General features: G+C 43.8%; 1 protein-coding gene, 2 long non-coding RNA genes and 1 pseudogene across 4 annotated transcripts in view; 1 reads left to right on the top strand and 3 right to left on the bottom strand.

Moving 5' to 3' along the window:
• The window catches only part of LOC309649477 (uncharacterized protein), a 664,470-nt gene that overhangs the window by 157,397 nt on the left and 487,784 nt on the right, over window positions 1-19,289 (top strand). Inside the window, exon 4 of the mRNA XM_082439534.1 lies at window positions 12,908-12,981. The gene's annotated coding sequence lies outside the window, so the exon portion shown is untranslated. The remainder of the gene's footprint in view (window positions 1-12,907; window positions 12,982-19,289) is intronic.
• LOC309649497 overlaps window positions 1-19,289 on the bottom strand; it is a 431,245-nt gene that overhangs the window by 41,412 nt on the left and 370,544 nt on the right. The window lies entirely within an intron of this gene.
• Window positions 544-19,289, bottom strand: part of LOC309649495 — a 151,833-nt gene continuing 133,087 nt past the window's right edge. The window contains exon 3 of the long non-coding RNA XR_014257152.1: window positions 544-5,028. This is a non-coding gene — a long non-coding RNA (uncharacterized lncRNA). The remainder of the gene's footprint in view (window positions 5,029-19,289) is intronic.
• Window positions 5,589-19,289, bottom strand: part of LOC309649470 (ferritin light chain pseudogene) — a 37,062-nt pseudogene continuing 23,361 nt past the window's right edge. Inside the window, exon 1 of the transcript in view lies at window positions 5,589-19,289. This exon is cut by the window's right edge and continues 23,361 nt beyond it. The product of the transcript in view is annotated as a ferritin light chain pseudogene (transcript).

Genomic DNA, 19,289 nt, shown 5'->3' with positions numbered 1-19,289 from the left:
TCATCTCCCCATTCCTCCTCCCGCCTGGGCCAAGTTCAACTCTAAACCTGGGCACAAGACCCTTCATGACCTTTTCCAGCCTTCCCGCCATGGCACTTCGTGTCTGTCCAGCCACCCTGCCATTGTTCATGCTGTTCTCTGTGCCTGGAATGCCCTTCCTCACTTTGCCTCCTTGGCTAAGTCCTACTTACTCAGCACGCCAAAATTCAAATGTTTTTCGGACACAGCCCGGTGTAAATTATTAACTCACTTCTCTGTGCTTGGACAGGCTCTTGATACACCTCTCTTACTCCCTGTCACTCTGCATAATGATTTGTTTAATTGCCCAGCTCCGCTGTTGGGCTGTGGCTCGCTGCAGGAGTCACTATGTCAGACTCATTCTGATTCTCCAAAGGGGGCGCAGTGCCTGGCCCATGACGGACACGTAGTGTAGGTTTGTGAAAAATAATTGGATGTCCTTGAACTTTACTTTTTCATGTTCACATGTTCCTTCTTTTCACCTAAGCCTTAAACACCTAGAGAGTAGGTGTGATTTATTTCAGATTCTTTTTTTTTTTTAAGCAAGAAACTGTTTTATTAAAGATGCTTTTCTGGCTGCAGAGTTACAATGATAAAAAGACATGGTCTCCTGCCCTCAAGTTGCTCAGAGTGTGTGCTTGATAGGGGTGGGGTGAGGGGAGGTAAACACATGAATAAATAATAAAAATGAGACTGATACTCTATAGACAGACATTAGATTCTTTTTCTCGTCATTATTGCTCTCCCATGGCCCCTTTGCCAGCCTGGGCAGGTTCTTGTGCATGATAAGTGGCCATTGGATAAGAGAAGGGATGACATTCACTCTTGTAGCTTTGGAGCTCAGCTCGGAGTCTTCTATCTCACACGGAGACGCTGTCAGAGAATATTTTTATCATCCTGTCACATTTAGAAAGCTGGGTGCTTGATCCCGGTCGTTTCTAAGTCAAAAGTGAAATAGTCTCCAGATCCCTGTGCTCAGAGAAAATCCCTGGCAGAGCCTCCTGCTTCAGGAGATGTGACATGTGCTTCTGCAGCACATCTCACACACCGTGGGGTGACGAAAGGTAATTTAACACCTGTCCAGGCCTCCATAGAGGCTCTTCAAGCGGGCTAATGGGATGTCAGTCACCACGCAAAGAGGGGCTGGAGCCCACCAGTATTACAGAGTCTAAGCTCCTCCAGCAACGGGCCCTGCTCCCTCCTTGGTTTCTATTCACAGGGCAGCCCTGGCTGGTCTGCACTCCGAAGCCAGATTCCTCTGGTAATAACACACCTCCTCTGTGGTTCCCTGTGGGCTCCACGGTGTAGGGCAGTGCTCGAGGGCATGGCAGTGGGCAGCTGCTTCCTGGGTCTGTCCACAGTGAGCACTGGATCCGAGATGCAATTGTCCACATGGTCTCCCAGATCTAGGCATCTATTGTGCAAGGGTACCCGAGATTGTGTAAAGCTTGCAAAATGATTCACTGAGAAAGACAACCCAAAATATGAAGTATGGTGGATTTACCCAACAGTACTGCAACGGCTATTCTATTTTCAAGCAAAATAATATGCAGTTTGGTATAATGTTAACCTCTTATCTCTTTCCTTCTGGGAACTGGGAAGAGTCCCCTGAGTCAGACCAGACAAAGCTTTCAGTGTTTCAGCACTGGGGATGGAGGCCTGGAAATACAGTACAGTAAAGTTGTATCTTATGCTTCGTTAACTAATGCAAATTCAATGAGAGAGAGAAAGAAAAATAGAAAGATCCAGATAGAGATAGAGACAGAGGGAGGGAGAGGGAGGGAGGGAGGGAGGGAGGGAGAGGGAGAGAGGCAGAGAGGCAGAGAGGGGAAGAGAGAGAGAGAGAGAGAGAGAGGGAGAGAGAGAGCGAGCGATTAGCAGTTTGCCTGGTCTGGTGGTTATACCTGCCATTCTCAATGAGCCCATTTCCAGACAGGAGTGGGACATGACCATGAAGCTAGTCTGCCCTTGATCTCGGTACCCGTGAGCCTCTTCCAGGTTGAGCCCCTGGTTGTGATCTCACTGTCTACAGAGGTGTGCTTCTTACATCCAGCCGTCTTTATTACCTGCTGCCCATTACTGAATCCATTATACATAGAAGCATCTTTTACTGGGCAGGGCTGTATGTACCAAATGAGGTAAACTGTAGTTTGTGGACAATTTAAGGGTTTCTCAGGGGACGATTTTAACAGAAGAGACTTATGTGCTGAACTTTAGACCCCAATTTCTGGGTCAGATGTGACTCCACTAAAAGGATACCACTAATGATGAATGAGTACAACGTAAACAATCATCATAACCATTCTTCACTGTACTTACTCAGTCCAGCCAACAGGATAGGTACTTTCCATGGACTATCTTCATTTTATCTTCACAACAATTCTGTGCATCAGATATGATGGTATTTTGATGTAACTTTTTAAATTGAGGCATACATTTCACAGAGTATATTTTGGTGACTTTTTCACATGTATACACTCATGTTACCACCACCCTGATTAAGATAGAGCATTCCCATCCCACAGCAAGTTCTCCCATGCCCCATGTCCCCCGTCGAAATGATCATTGTTCTAAGACTATAGTTTCTTTCTTGCAAAATAATGTTTTTGACATTCATATTAGTTATATACATAAATATGTGTGCATGTTTATATATACATTTATGGAGTTACATCGTGATAAACCCATCGTAAGTTGAAAATATTGTAAGTTGAAAAGGCATTGAATACACCTAACCTACAAACATCATAGCCTAGCCTAGCCTACCTTAAATGTACTCAGAACATTTATATAAGCCTACAGTTGGGCAAAATCATCTAACACAAAGCCTATTTTATAATAAAGTTTTGAATAGCTCATGTAATTTATTGAATGTGGTACTTAAAGTGAAAAACAGAATGGCTGCCTGGGTACAGAATGGTTATACGTGTGTGGGTTATTTACCCTTGTGATCGCGTGGCTGAGGGGGGGTTTTAAGCTCGCTGCTGCTGCCCAGCATCTTGAGAGAGTATCGTACCACATATATCTAGCCCGAGAAAAGAGCAAAATTCAAAATTCCAAGTACGGTTTCCACTGATTGCATGTTGCTTTTGCATTGTTGTAAAGTTGAAAAACCTTAAGTGGAACCATCTAAGCTGGGGACCATCTGTATATAGACATGGTGGTCTGGAAGTCAAGGTAAGTTACATAAGGCCACACAGCTGGCAAGTGGTACAGCGTGGTTTTGAGCCGAGCTCCATGCTGCTCCAAAGGCTTTTAGCCACTGCCTCTGTGTGGGGAGGGTCATGGCAGCTCCAGTTTTCTAGTCCCAGGAGAGAAGCCTACACAGGAGCAGGTGAACATATACAGACTGAATACAAGCACGTAGACTACAGGATGCAGTAAATGTACTCGTACCGCCAAGTGCCCCTTCCCGGCCAGTTGTCTGCAAATGGATTAAACCTTGGAAATTTAGGCATTTTCCAGCATAGAAGGCTAGGCTATCACTAAAGCCAGAGTCTCCATCCCTTTATTCTGAGTCTTTTGATTCCTGAATTTAACAGAAGAGGTGTTACTTTGATGTTCGAATCGTGCCTTTGATCAAAAGCTTGCTAGCTCCCTAGTGTCTCTTAGAACAAGACAGTAGTTCTATTGTGCTGGCGTGTGTTGTAACATTTTGGACAGCAGAAATGACATTTACATGAAACAGCCATCCTTGGAATGCATGAGATAAGACACTTTCAACAGCTCCTCGAAGAAAAGTCTCCAGCGTTGACTTTAAATCAAACAGAAGTAATAGCGTGTCATCCTGCTTCCCCTTCTCTACCTGGTGTTAATTACAATCCTGATAACAGGACTCAGTCAACATCCAGATGAGGAAGACAAAAACACGGCTTAAAAATGTTCAGATGAAAGTACAGTTAAGCAGAATTAAAACAAACACCCCCTCCCCCCCACATACAGAGTCTTCATTCTTATTTGGCTTTTACTGGATGAGGTGATTAATAAACAGGTAATTGCTAAGGCTCCCCTGCTCCCCACCCCCCTGGAGTTTCCCTTTGAAAAAATTGAACAATTACTTTGTGCAATGTTATCAAAGTTTATTAAATTGTTCTCATCAACTTTGTCCAGTTACCAAATTTAGCTGATTTGCATATTGCACAGCAGAGTGGTGAAGGTGTTCCCATAGTGGAACCTCATTACTTTTGAGCAGAGAGAGGTTGTAAATTAAAGGTGGTTCAAATCCTTTCCTCTTACAGATTAGGAAACTGAGGCTCGGAGAGGTGAACTGACCTGGCTAAGGTTCACACAAGCTAAAGATAGGGCAGGCTGTGCCCCCTGCTTCCCAGAACCCGCATCTGTCTGCAGGGCTCTAAATGGGCAAACCCCGTGTTGTCCCCATAGAGGCCAGAGCACGCTTCCACATTCCTGCACGTCTCAATTAGTTCCAATTTAGACATTACATCAAGCATGCACTTAAAATGCAAATCCATCCGACAGGACCAGAAATAATAAAGGCGGATTATTCTAGTGCAATTCAATAGCTCCAGGATCTTGGAATTTTGAAGAGACAGGCTAAATGGTCCTAAATGAAACATTGTTCTTTCTTGGAGGGTGAAAAACTAACTTCCAACACTTTGCATCTCTATCCCTGTCTCAGAATCCTCTTCCTAGACCTCTTTTTTTTTTTGTAACAAAGACAGTAATTAGCTCCTAAGAATTTTTTTTTTTTAAACCCCACATTTGTTTATTTATTTATTTATTTATGGCTGTGTTGGGTCTTCGTTTCTGTGCGCAGGCTTTCTCCAGTTGTGGCAAGCGGGGGCCACTCTTCATCGCGGTGCGCGGGCCTCTCACTATCGTGGCCTCTCTTGTTGCGGAGCACAGGCTCCAGACGCGCAGGCTCAGTAGCTGTGGCTCACGGGCCTAGTTGCTCCGCAGCATGTGGGATCTTCCCAGACCAGGGCTCGAACCCGTGTCCCCTGCATTGGCAGGCAGATTCTCAACCACTGCGCCACCAGGGAAGCCCTCCTAAGAAATTTTGAAGAGAAAATAATTTAAAATTAATACAGAAGATGGAAAAAAGGGGGAGGAGTCAAGATGGCGATGTGGGAAGATGCGGAGTTAGCGTCTCCCCACAACTAGGGCGCCTGCCAGCTGCTGGTGGGGAACTCTAACCCCCAAGGAGAGGGGAGGAACCCCAGAGTGAACCGGTAGGACGTAGGGGGATGGAGGGGGGAGGAGAAGTGGAGGCCAGAGAAGACTGGCACCCCTGAGGCCAGGGAGATCAGGAGAGGCAGGTGGGAGGGACTCTCCGGGAAGAGTGGGAGAGGAGCGGAGGGCGATCGCCTGGCCCACTGGGGCTGGGGAGCCTGCTGAGCTCCCAGGCTGATCCCCTGCCCTCCAAAGCCCCATCCAGGCTGCATGGGTCCTTGGGGGCATAGGAGGGAGGCCGGGGAGATCAGGAGAAGCAGGCGGGAGGGGGCCTCTGGGAGGACCGGGAGAGGAGCGGAGGGCGATTACCCTGCCCACGTGGACACGGGGAGTCCGCTGAGCTCCCAGGCTGGTGCCCTACCCTCCAAGGGTCCCCCACCCCCACCCCCCACGCACATTGGTCCTGGGGGCATAGGAGGGAGGCCCAGGAGATCACGAGAGGCAGGTGAGAGGGGCCCTCCCAGACCCCGGGAAGAGCAGGAGAGGAGAGGAGGGCGTTTACCCCGCTAACTCGAGCCCAGGAAGCCTGCTGGGCTCCCAGGTGAGGTCCCCTGCCCTGTGAGACCAGGGGTGGAGGGCACACCTGGGCCCCTTCTGTTCCTTGAGCCTAAGCCCCACCCCTCACAGCCCCCAGGGCCTTTTCCAGCCCTGTGGTCCTGAGCATTGGCCCCGCCCACTGCCCAAACCTCACCCTTGCTTAGGCCCCGCCCTCCACAGCCAAGGCCCCCCCCGCCCCGCCCTTTTTTTTTTTTTTTTCTTTTTCTTTTTCTTTTTCCTCCTCCTCTTTTTTGATATTGTGGTACTGATGTATCTTCCAGTTGTTGATTCATCTATGTTTTTATTTTTACCTTCTTTCTAACATATCTGTTAGTTTCCTAGTCTAATTTCATTTTTTACTTTGTTATTGTTCTCTCTCTTTTTTTTTTCTTTTGCCCCATGCAGCTTGTGGGGTCTTGATTCGCAAGCCCAGGGTCGGGCGGAAGCTCCTGCAGTGGAAGCTCCAAGTCCGAACCACTGGACTAACAGAGAACCTCAGACCCCAGGGACTCTTCATCGGAGTGAGGTCTCACAGAGTTCCTCATCTCAGCACCAAGACCCAGCTCTACCCAATAGCCTACAAACTCCAGTGTTGGAAGCCTCAGGCCAAACAACCAGTAAAACAGGAACACAATCCCAATCATTAAAAAAAAAAAAGAGAAGGCAAAAAAATATGTCACAGATAAAGGAGCAAGGTAAAAAGCCTACAGGATCAAATAAATGAAGAGGAAATAGGCAATTTACCTGAAAAAGAATTCAGAGTAATGATACTAAAGATGATCCAGAATCTTGGAAATAGAGTGGAAGCACGGATTGAGAAAATACAAAAAATCTTTAACAAAGATCTAGAAGAACTAAAGAACAAACAGAGATGAACAACACAATAACTGAAATGAAAAATATACTAGAAGGAATCAATAACAGAATAACTGAGGCAGAAGAACGAATAAGTGAGCTGGAAGACAAAATGGTGGAAATAACTGCTGAAGAGCAGAATAAAGAAAAAAGAATGAAAAGAATTGAAGACCAATCTCAGAGACCTCTGGGACAACATTATATGCACCAACATTTGAAATATAGGGGTCCCAGAAGAAGAAGAGAAAAAGAAAGAGTCTGAGAAAATATTTGAAGAGATTATAGGGGAAAACTTCCCTAACATGGGAAAGGAAATAGTCACCCAAGTCCAGGAAGCACAGAGAGTCCCATACAGGATAAACCCTAGGAAATACACACCAAGACACATATTAAGCAAACTAACAGAAATTAAATTCAAAGAAAAAACATTAAAAGCAGCAAGGGAAAAACAAAAAATAACATACAAAGGAATCCTCATAAGGTTATCAGCTGATTTTTCAGTGGAAACTCTGTAGGCCAGAAGGGAGTGGCAGGATATACTTAAAGTGATGAAAGAGAAAAACCTACAAGCAAGATTACTCTACCCAGCAAGGATCTCATTCAGATTCAATAGAGAAGTCAAAAGCTTTTCAGACAAGGAAAAGCTAAGAGAATTCAGCACCACCAAACCAGTTTTACAACAAATGTTAAAGAAACTTCTCTGAGCAGGAGACACAAGAGAAGAAGAAGACCCACAAAAACAAACCCAAAACAATTAAGAAAATGGTAATAGGAACATACATATTGATAATAACCTTGAATGTAAAGGGATTAAATGCCCCAACCAAAAGACACAGACTGGCTGAATGGATACAAATACAAGACCCATATATATGCTGTCTACAAGAGACCCACTTCAGACCTAGGGACACATACAGACTGAAAGTGAAGGGATGGGAAAAGATATTCCATGCAAATGGAAATCAAAATAAAGCTGGAGTTTTCTTTTGATCATAAGAAAGTTCATGGCAATTCAGTCTCACCTCAAGAAACAAGAAAAATCTCAAATAAACAGTCTAACCCTACACTTAAAACAACTAGAGAAAGAAGAACAAAGAAAACCCAAAGTCAGCAGAAGGAAAGAAATCATAAAGATCAGAGTAGAAATAAATGAAATAGAAATGAAGAAAACAATAGCAAAGATCAATAAAACTAAAAGCTGGTTCTTTGAGAAGATAAACAAAATTGATAAACCCTTAGCCAGACTCATCAAGAAAAAAAGGGAGAGGATGAAAATCAATAAAATTGGAAATAAAAAAGGAGAAATCACAACTGACACTGCAGAAATACAAAGGATTATAAGAGACTATTAAAAACAACTCTATGCCAATAAAATGGACAACCACGAAGAAATGGACAAATTCTTGGAAAGGTACAATTTTCCAAGACTGAACCAGGAAGAATTAGAAAATATAAACAGACCTATCACAAGTAATGAAATTGAAACCATAATTAAAAATCTTCCAGCAAACAAAAATCCAGGACCAGATGGCTTCACAGGTGAATTTTCTTAAACATTTAGAGAAGAGCTGACACCGTTCCTTCTCAGACTCTTCCAAAAAATTGCAGAGGGAGAAACACTCCCAAATTCATTCTGCGAAGCCACCATCACCCTGATACCGAAACCAGAAAAAGATATCACAAAGAAAGAAAATTATAGACCAATATCACTGATAAACATAGATGCAAAAATCCTGAACAAAATACTAGCAAACAGAATCCAACAGCACATTAAAAGGATCATACACCGTGATCAAGTGGGATTTATCCCAGGGATGCAAGGATTCTTCAGTATACGCAAATCAGTCAATGTGATACACCACATTAACTAAGGAATAAAAACCATATGATCACTGCAATAGATGTAGAAAAAGCTTTTGACAAAATTCAACACCTATTTATGATAAAAACTCTCCAGAAAATTGGCATAGAGGGAACCTCCCTCAACATAATAAAGGCCATATATGACAAACCCACAGCAAGCATCATACTCAATGGTGAAAAACTGAAAGCATTTCCACTAGTATCAGGAACAAGACAAGGATGTCCACTCTTGCCACTCTTATTCAACATAGTTTTGGAAGTCCTAGCCATGGCAATCAGAGAAGAAAAAGAAATAAAAGGAATACAAATTGGAAAAGAAGAAGTAAAACTGTCACTATCTGCCAATGACATGATACTATACATAGAAAATCCTAAAGATGCCACCAGAAGACTACTAGAACTAATCAATGAATTTGGTAAGGTTGCAGGATACAAAATTAATGCACAGAAATCTCTGGCATTCCTATACACCAACAACAAAAAATCAGAAAGAGAAATTAAGGAAACACTCCCATTTAACATTGCAACAAAAAGAAGAAAATACTTCAGAATAAACCTCCCTAAGGAGGCGAAAGACTTGTACTCAGAAAACTATAAAACACTGGTGAAAGAAATCAAAGATGACGTAAACAGATGGAGAAATATACCACGTTCTTCGATTGGAAGAATCAATACTGTGAAAATGACTATACTGCCCAAGGCAATCTACAGATTCAGTGCAATCCCTATCAAAGTACCAATGGCATTCTTCACAGAATTAGAACAAAAAATCTTACAATTCGTATGGAAACACAAAAGACCCGAATAGCCAAAGCGATCTTGAGAAAGAAAAATGGAGGTGGAGGAATCAGGCTCCCTGACTTCAAACTCTACCACAAAGCTACAGTAATCAAGACAGTATGGTACTGGCACAAAAACAGATATATAGATCAATGGTACAGGATAGAATGACCAGAGATAAACCTACACACATATGGGCACCTAATTTACGACAAAGGAGGCAAGAACATACAATGGAGAAAAGACAGCCTTTTCAATAAGTGGTGCTTTGAAAACTGGACAGCTACATGTAAAAGAGTGAAATTAGAACACTACCTAACACCATACACAAAAATAAACTCCAAATGGATTAAAGACTTAAATGTAAGACCAGACACTCTAAAACTTTTAGAGGAAAACATAGGAAAAACACTCTTTGACATAAACCACAGCAAGATCTTTTTTGACCCACCTCCTAGAGTAACAGAAATAAAAACTAAAATAAACAAATGGGACTTAAAAGCTATTGCATAGCAAAAGAAACCATAAACAAGACAAAAAGACAACCCTCAGAATGGGAGAAAATATTTGCAAATGAAACAACAGACTAAGGATTAATCTCCAAAATATACAAACAGCTCATGGAGCTCAATATCAAAAAAACAAACAGTCAGTTAACCTACCAAGGAAGACATACAGATGGCCAAGAGGCACATGAAAAGATGCTCCACATCACTAATTATTAGAGAAATGCAAATCAAAACTACAAAGAGGTATCACCTCATGCTGGTCAGAATGGCCATTATCAAAAGAGCTAGAAACAATAAATGCTGGAAAGGGTGTGGTGAAAAGGGAACCCTCCTACACTGTTGGTGGGAATGTAAATTGATACAATCACTATGGAAAAACAGTATGGAGTTTCCTTAAAAAACTAAAAATAGAACTACCATATGACCCTGCAATCCCACTACTGGGCATATACCCTGAGAAAACCATAATTCAAAAAGAGACATGCACCGCAGTGTTCACTGCAGCACTATTTACAATAGTCAAGACATGGAAGCAACCTAAATGTCCATCGACAGATGAATGGATAAGGAAGATGTGGCACATATATACAATGGAATATTACTCAGCCATAAAAAGAAATGAAATTGAGTTATTTGTAGTGAGATGGATGGACCTAGAGTCTGTCATACAGAGTGAAGTAAGTCAGAAAGAGAAAAACAAATACCGTATGCTAACGCATATATATGGAATCTAAAAAAAAACCAAAATGGTACTGATGAACCTAGTCGCAGGGCAGGAATAAAGAGGTAGACATAGAGAATGGACTTGATGACATGGGGTGGGAGGGCGAAGCTGGGGCAAAGTGAGAGTAGCATCGACGTATATACACTACTGAATGTAAAATAGTTGGCTGGTGGGAAGCAGCAGCATAGCACAGGGAGATCAGCTTGGTGCTTTGCGATGACCTAGAGGGGTGGGATAGGGAGGATGGGAGGGAGGCTCAAGAGGGAGGGGATGTGGGGACATGTGTACGCATATGGGTGATTCGCTTTGTTGTGCAACAGAAACTAACACGGTATTGTGAAGCAATTATACTCCAATAAAGATGTATTAAAAAAAATTAATACAAATAATCTAGATAAATTTGAGTTTTAAATCTTAGTGACTAAAAAAACTCATGGAAGTTACGTACTTTTTAAAAAAACTTTTATTTTATATTGGAGTATAGCCGATTAAGAATGCTGTGATAGTTTCACGTGCACAGCATGGTGACTCGGCCATACATATGCACGTATCCATTCTCCCCCAGACTCCCCTCCCATCCAGGCTGCCACATAACGTTGAGCAGAGTTCCCTGTGCTATACAGTAGGTTCTTGTTTTTTATGCTTTTTAAATATAACAGCATGTACATGTTCCTAGACCTCATTTGGACCTTGCTTTTATTTTAAAACTTTTATTATGGAAAGTCACCAACACATGCAAAAGTGAGAGGGTTGTGGAATGCAGGCCAGTCTAACAGTGACCTACATATGGCTCATCCTGATCTGGCTCTGTTGTCTCCTGCTTCCCCACTCACTGGATGATTTTAAAGCAAATCATAGGCATTGTAACATTTTGTCTGTGCATTCTTCATTTGGTCATTCAGTATGGACCTTGTTTCCTATTTTTTAAGGTCACTATATTTTACATCAGTGAAACGTGTGCTCTATGAAAATTTAAAATAATGAAATGTTATGTAACCATTAAAATGATATTTTTGACATGGGAAATTATCCTTCATAGTTGAAGATAATTAAAATCCCAATGGAATGAATGTTCCATCCTGTAACACATACAGAGTCAGAAAGGGTGTGTATCAGGTCGCAGTTTCTTCTTCTTTTTGCTCATTTTTCCTCTGTTTTTTTCAATAAACATGCATCATTTGTGTACCAAAAAAAAAAAGAGCCCAAGGGTTTAAAGTCATTCATAAAGACAGTGTGATAGATTGGAAAAGGGATGTTGAATTCTACTAGTTAGGTTGTGGGATGATGTGCCAAAGACGACGAAATGGCCACTGACGTGTGTATGTGTGTGTGTGTGCGTGTGTTGGGAGCGGGGTGGTCTCCTTAATCAAACTCAGTGGTAACAGGAGTAAAAGTGATTAAGATTTTTCAATTTAACACATGTTGTATGAAGCACCCGCTTTGGACCAGGCATTGTGCTACTTGTTGGGATTACAACTATGAAACTAGAAAGGGAACAAACACATTAGACTCTTATTACTCCAAGCATGGTCCAGTGATCAGCATCACCTGGGAGCTTGTTAGAAATTCAGATTCTCAGGCCCCACCCCAGACTTACTGAATCAGAATCTGTTTGTAATAAACTCCGTGGGGGGTGGATTCAGATGCACATTAAAAGTCTAAGAAGTGCTGGGCTAGAGCAGGGCATCCTTGACTGCTGGGACTGTGTCTCATTGGTTTCTGCCTTCAGCCTCACTCAGAGCCTGTTCAGAGGAGGGAATGGTGGAGAGAGAGGTCAGGGGTATAAACTGGCACTTGAAGTGGGTTCCTGATGGACCCATGTTGACCAGGTGAATGGATGATCGTCCTTACACACTGTTTCCACTCCTGCCCCACGGCCTTTCTGACTCACCACTGCCAAGGAAGCATCTTCAGACACCTTGGCCAGGCATTCGAGGCCCAGGACAGAATAGGCCTATTCTACTGGTCTCTTTATTCTTGAACTTCCATCCATCCTCTCAACACTGTGCTTTGTCCCCACCATCAGCAACTCAAAACATTGGTTCACATCTTCCATGTTCTTTAAAGCTCAGATGCCATGCCATCTCCTTCAGGAAGCCTTCCAGGGATACATAACCAGCAGGATCTCTTCCTTCTCCATATTTTGGCAGGGCCTACCGTCGATGCCATTCACTGGTCCCTCATGCATGTGCTGCTGCAAATAACCTTAAGCTCCCACAGCCTCAGTCTCCTCACCTGTAAAATGGAAATCACAGTTTCTTCCTTACAGGGAGTCTTGAGGATAAGTTGAGAAGTGGATGTACAGCACTTAAGATGATGTCTGTCCTAGTATATTCTAGGAACTGTTCTAAGCTTATTAATATCAGAAAAACATTGAACTTCATGATAATTCTGTGAGGTAAGTACTATTATTCTCCTTATTTTACAGATGAGGAGACAGAGACACAGAGCGATTGATGGACTTGCCCAAGGTCACCACAGCAAGTGAAGGGGAAAACAGAGGTAAGCCCAGGTGTCTAGGTGTCTACCTAACTCGGATGTACATACTCTGGTTTTTTGTGTGTATGATAAGAACACAACATGAGATCTACTCTCTTAAAGTTTGAAGTGTACAATATGGTATTGTTAACTATGGGCACGATGTCGTGTGGCAGAGCTCTAGAAGTTATTTGTCTTGCTTAACTGAAGCCTTATACCTGTTGAATGGCAACTCCCCATTTCCCTCTCCCCCAGCCTCTGGAAACCACCATTCTGCTCTCTGCTTCTCTGAGTTTGACTATTTTAGATGCCTCGTATAAGTGGAATTATACAGTATTTGTCTTTCTGTGGCTGGCTTATTTCACTTAGCACAACCTCAAGTTGTGTTCATTTTGTCTCACATGGCAGGATTTCCTTGTTTTTCAAGGCCAAATAATATTCCTTTGTATGCATTTAGAAATTGGAACCCTTGTGGTTGGGAATGTAAAATGGTGCAGCTGCTAGGAAAAATAGTATGGAGGTTCTTCAAAAAATTAAAAAGAGAACTACATATGATCCAGCAAGTCTACTTCTGGGTATTTGTCCCAAAGAATGGAAATCAGGATCTCAAAGATATATCTGTGCTCCTAAGTGTTCATTACAGCATTATTTACAATAGCCAAGATGTAGAAACAATCTAAGTGTCCATCAACGGATGAATGGATGAACACACTCTTAAATGCCTGCTTTTGGTGGTTACTCAGCAACGGGGCAGCAAAGATGGTTATTTCTGTCCCTCTGTCCCTGCCTCCCATTGCCTAGCCCTGACATATAGTTGCATAAATTGATGCATGTTGGTTACATGCTTTTCCTATCAGCAAGCTCATCTTTAGCAGCTGTGGTTTGGCTGGAAAAGGCACCCTCTCCATCCCCACTGGCCGGCTCAGATGTCTTGGGACAAAGACACATCCAGGTGTTCTTGTGAGGAGTTGTGGCCTTCTTCATGGCCTTTTCCAGCAGCAGACAGATGGTCCCAATATCTCACTGCCCACCCATAGCATTAGTGGTTCTTCCTGGTCCTCAGACCTGGCTAGATGATGGAAATCAGGAAAGAGCCCTGGATGTGGAGTTAGGAGACCTAGGTTAGAGCTCCTTGATTTAGATGTTGCGTGCCTGTCATTTAAGCCTCTCTGAGCCTCATTACCTTATCTATAAGATGGGAGCACAATATCAGAGTCACAGGGTTGTTCTGAGAGTTGAACGGGAGCATGGAGAGAAGGACCCTTCAGACTACCGGTGTTCAAAGCGAAACCCAGTAGAAGGTGAGGACATTGAGTGCAGAATCCACAGGCAGGTTTTTTTTTTTTTCCACACTTTTTGGCCACACCCCACGGCATGTGGAATCTTAGTGCCCTGACCAGGGATCGAACCCATGCCCCCTGCATTGGAAGTGCAGAGTCTTAACCACTGAACCACCAGGGAAGTCCCCACAGGCAGTTATTGAAGGTAACTTTGTGTGTTCTTTCTTTTGCTTGAAATTAGATCCCAAACAGAGTTCTAATGACTAGTCTCCATAATTAATTTAAATAACTACATACTATATCCTTGAGCTGATGTGTCTCAATTACCATTTCTATTAGAAAACAATATATTGAACATCCTTAAGTATCTTTTTTTTTTTTTTGACTTGTAATTTAGGATAAATTCCTAGGAGTGTGATTATGGGGGTGAGGTGGGGGGAATGTTATGCTCGCTATTCTGATTCTTTGAGTGTATTTTCTCATTGCTCTCTTATAAATCTTACCATAACTTCACTAGCATTGGGTTTTTACTGTATTTTTTAAAATTAAAAAAAATGCCCACCTTTGTGTTTTTTAACAAAAAACACAGAACAGGTATCACCAAGTCAGCTGAATACCTTTCCCATACTCATAATATTTCACTTATCACATCAAATGGTAAACAATTTATTGTTCAATCTTCCTCCCAGCCCCCACCCAGATGTGAGCCACAGGAAGTCAATCTATGCTCATCTTAAACAGCTGGAACATTGTAGGTTTACAGTCATTGTTTGTTGAAATCATCTCTTCCGTCTTGCTGAACACCGTGGTCATCTTACAGTGTGTTGAAATAAAACTTAAAATTAGCTTTGCCCTGGGATGGTGAGTGTTGGATTGGAACCAAGGCTCTGTTGGACTCTGAAGTTCTAGGAAGTGGAATCTCAGGTTTATCAAAGCCTAGCTGCATTCCTAGGAGGAGGGGTGAGCGAAGCCTCCCAGCCTGATGTTTTGCAGAGGAAATTTGGGTCCATAACCCAGTAAACTGATTACAGATAAGATAGTTCCCATCAAAGGCTGATGCAGGCTGGGAGGGGTCAGCAATACACGTACCACGTGATTTAATCAAATGCAGTCCCTGGTCTAAAGAGACAATGGCTGAAAATACAACCTGGATATTATTGCAAAGAGGGGGGCTGTTTGTAGATGAGGGTTTTTAGAAACTTATTTTAAGCTGAAAACCAGATGGAGATAAGGGCTCCGTTGATGAGGAGGCTGTGTGTAAAGAGTGCTTGTGCCGTGGTTTCTGGAGGGACGACGGAGGAGCTCCGGAGGCTGGTGGGAGGATGAGGGATGCCAGTCTGAGCTCTGTTGGATGGTACTTTGAAATAACAAAGAAGAAATGCTAGATACGTTACAGGAAAAGAAAAAAAAATAAAGCTAGGGAAGACTGGCTGCCAGGTACCAGGAAGCGTGAGGGGAGAGGGTGATGAGGGAAGGAGGGCACTTGTGGGGCATCTCCTGCTGGCTTGGGGAGTGGGGCACAGCCCTCTGCTTGAGACATCCCCTCTGAGGTCACAGTGAGGGGGCGTGCAGAGGGGACAGGCAGCCTGCGGGAGGCCCCATCTATCTGCCTCAGCCATTCATCCTCCACCCTGGCCTTCTAAGCCCTGGACTCTTTGTATACCAGCTGGGCTTTCGCCAAAACTCTCTTCAGTGGTTGCTTCACCTCCTTCTCTCTTTCCAACCCTTCATCTTTCTAGCTGCTGCCCCGAGTGAGTGACCTTTCAAAGAAATTCATCATTTCTCCCCTGAAACACATCACATCCTTCCCCATCCCTTCCATGAGGTCTCTTGGGTGTGGCGTTCCAGGCCTCCCAAGGCTATTCCACAGGGACCTTTCTTTTTCTCATCTCAGCCAAGTCACCCCACCCCAGGTTTCCTCCCCTTCAGGCTCCTGTGAGGGTTTCCTTTTCTCGGATCGATATGCTTTTAGTATAAGTGATTCTATCATCCTGGAATTCTCTCCCCCGCTTGTCCACCTAGAAAATTCCCACTCATCCTTCAAGGCCCGGTTCGAATGCCCCCTGACTTACAGACACTTCTTTGTTCCCATTTTAACACGAACAGAAATAGTTACGTTAAAGGAATGAAGATCTCACTACCCGATGGGATAAAAGGTGGAGAGCAAAAGGCATAGGAGAAAAGGACACGGACACAGAGTGCCTATTCTGTGCTTGGCAATTCACAGAGCTGGTCATATTTTGACATTTCGAAGACACTTAAGAACTCGAGGAAACTGTGGGCCCAGGTGGTGAAGTGACTCACTTGAGGTCACCCAGCTGGCATGGAGCAGAGCGGGGACTGGAATCCACATCTTCCAGACTCCGAGGCCCATGGACATTAGGTAGTGTCCTCAGCAGCCCTGGAAGTATGGTCTGGAGGCCCTGCTTATTCCCCCAGTGAGGATGGCAGTGGGGAAAGGAAGTCTAGACCTAGGCGCCAGACTTTGACACTCACCTGGTCCTTTCGACCTCAGTCTCCTCATCTGGAAAATGGGCATTTGGGCAAAATGACACTTAAGGTTTTTTCTTCCCACATCTGTAGTTGCTGTTGAAGTTGGTAAGATGAGATTAGAAATGGCCTAAACTGAGGTCAGGGGCTAGAGGTCTGGCCCTACCTCTTTTAACTCCCTTCCTGTGTGACTTTCTGAACTCCTCTATTTGCCCATCTTACAATAGGGCACTTGGGTGAGATGTCCTCCAGGGCACCTTCTATGTCAAATATATGGTGCTTTAAGGCAAACCAGAGGCCCCAGAAATCTGTGATCTAACCCACCTGGTTTCTTCTAGTCTACATACAAGCTGAGTTGGGATGCTCAGTTATTTCCTTCCTCACAGTTAAATTCAACTCTGGAAGGTAGGCGGATAGCTTAGGGTGGAAGCATACACTCTACCATGGGGATTAGAAGGCTTTGGTTTCTGTCCTGATTCTACTGCGATCTGTGTGAACATGGGTTAACTACTTTCCCTCTGTGAGCCTTCGGAGTTCCTTTTCCAGTGAAGAGGAAGTAGATAGTCTGGATGGGTTTTTTCAGTAAAACCATTATTGGATTTTGAATGGCATGTAGAGATTCTCCCATAGCACAGCCAAACACAAATAAGCCTTGTAAAGAAGAGGGACCCAGGAGGGTCTGGGCTACAGAAGTCATGTGGGATCTACCCAAACATGGTTCTGTCACAGCATCTGAGGGAGATCTTCTCCTCCGACTTAGCAAAGGCTTTGACATGATATGTTGAGGGTGCCTGAGTCCACAGGGGCATGAGAACTGGATACCAACTTGGGTACAAAGCACCCCTTCCTCCTCACCAAGGATTCAAAAGACCATAAATATGCAGCGGGGGTAGAGAGAGAAGCGATCACTCAGACAACATTCCTCTTCTTTCACGTTCTGCAGATTCTCTTCCTTACACTCAATGCGGTTCTTGTCACACTCACTTTTCCCGCAAATATTTATTAAGCACCTACTCTGTATCCCGAGCACTCTTTTAGGTTGTGGGACTGCAGCAGAGAACAGAACAGACCGAGATCCCTGCCTTGTGGAGCTTACTTACTGGTGGGGGAGACAGAAGATAAGTCAGTAGACGGATCTAGAAGGTGGTGGGTGGTGATAAGTGCTGTGGAGGACAGTCTGTCAGGAAAGGGCAGCAGAGGTGCCTGCGGAAGCTCTTCTGAGGGGTGGCCAGGCAGGTGAGGTGAGGAGAACGAAGTGAGGGAGTGAAGTGGGCAGGTGTCTGGTAGGAACATCCGTCTGCCTCTGCTTCTGAGCAGCTGGTCTTTATGTCTCAAGCGTTCAAGAAGATTTTAGGTTTGGAGGCTGCATCTTTTGTGTCTCTCCAGTATCCTCTCTAATAGCCAGATGCAACATGGTGGCTCTCTTGTATCTGTCTCCAGTGTGATCCCTCAGTTTCTGTTTCTTTGAGGACTGTGGTCTGCCTGAGAGATAGGTATTCTCACTTTGCCTGAGGCAGTGGCCGTGTCTCGTTTGCAGTCTGGGCTGAAGCAGATTCTCCTTTGGACACCATGACACGCTCTGAGAGACACCATTTTACTCCCCCCTGGAAACGGTGTTGCAGGACTTGATGCCTGATCCCTTCATGCCCAATGTCGTGAGGGTTTCAAAGTGAACCTTGCAGAATTAACTCATTAATGATCATTAAATATTTGGGGTGAGTCAGTGCCTGACAAATGGCTGGGGCGGAATGACTGAAGCAGGAGGCTTCGGCACATGAACAAGGACTCTTCTCATCTGCACGCCTGGTTGCTGGGAGGGGGGACACCCCACGCCATGACAGGAATGCTCCTCAGGAGAGAGAGCAATCCAAGTGCCAGGTATTCGGCTCTCGTGTTTGCCAGTGATTCATGAAGTGACCATCAACATTCAAAACCACTTCACGAACCAACCAGGAGCTGGAAAAAGATTTAACCATAATGAGCTCATTTCCTTAGAAATAAGACCCAACCCACTGGTGGGTCAAATAGTTGCCGTGGCTTAGACTTCACGGCCTCCCTTCCTGCCACCTCCTCATTTCTGACGGGCTCATTTCAGGCCTCATTATGCTTTGTCGCTTTGCGCTCTAACCAAGAGCTGTCACATCCAGGAACCTCACAGGTGGTGGATTCAGAGTCCTTCTTTGTTCAGCTGGGAAGCGGGCCGCTCTTGGGTCTGTTATGAGCTGAATTGTGTCCCCTCTCGTACACAGTCCATGAGTCGAAGTCCTAACCCTAGTACGTCAGAATGTGACAGTGTTTGTATGGGTTGGCCAAAAAGTGCCTTCGGTTTTTAAGTAAAAATAAAAGACACATTTTTCATTTTCACCAAGAACTTTATTGAACAACGTATTCACCCTTTTGTTCCATTACCTTCTGCCATTTTTCAGGCAACTTCATAATTCCATCTTTCTAAAACTTTTAATCTTTTTGAGCAAAGAACTGTTCCAGGTGCCTTTTACAGTCTTCCAGGAAATTGAAATTTTTTCCATTAAGAGAATTTTGTAAAGACTAAAATAAATGGAA

Source organism: Balaenoptera physalus (genome assembly GCF_965194825.1).
Source record: "Balaenoptera physalus genome assembly, chromosome: 19".
In the NCBI taxonomy this organism is placed as follows: Eukaryota; Metazoa; Chordata; class Mammalia; order Artiodactyla; family Balaenopteridae; genus Balaenoptera; species Balaenoptera physalus.
Note: the sequence above shows the minus strand (reverse complement) of the source record. Positions and strands in the feature narration are given on the sequence as shown.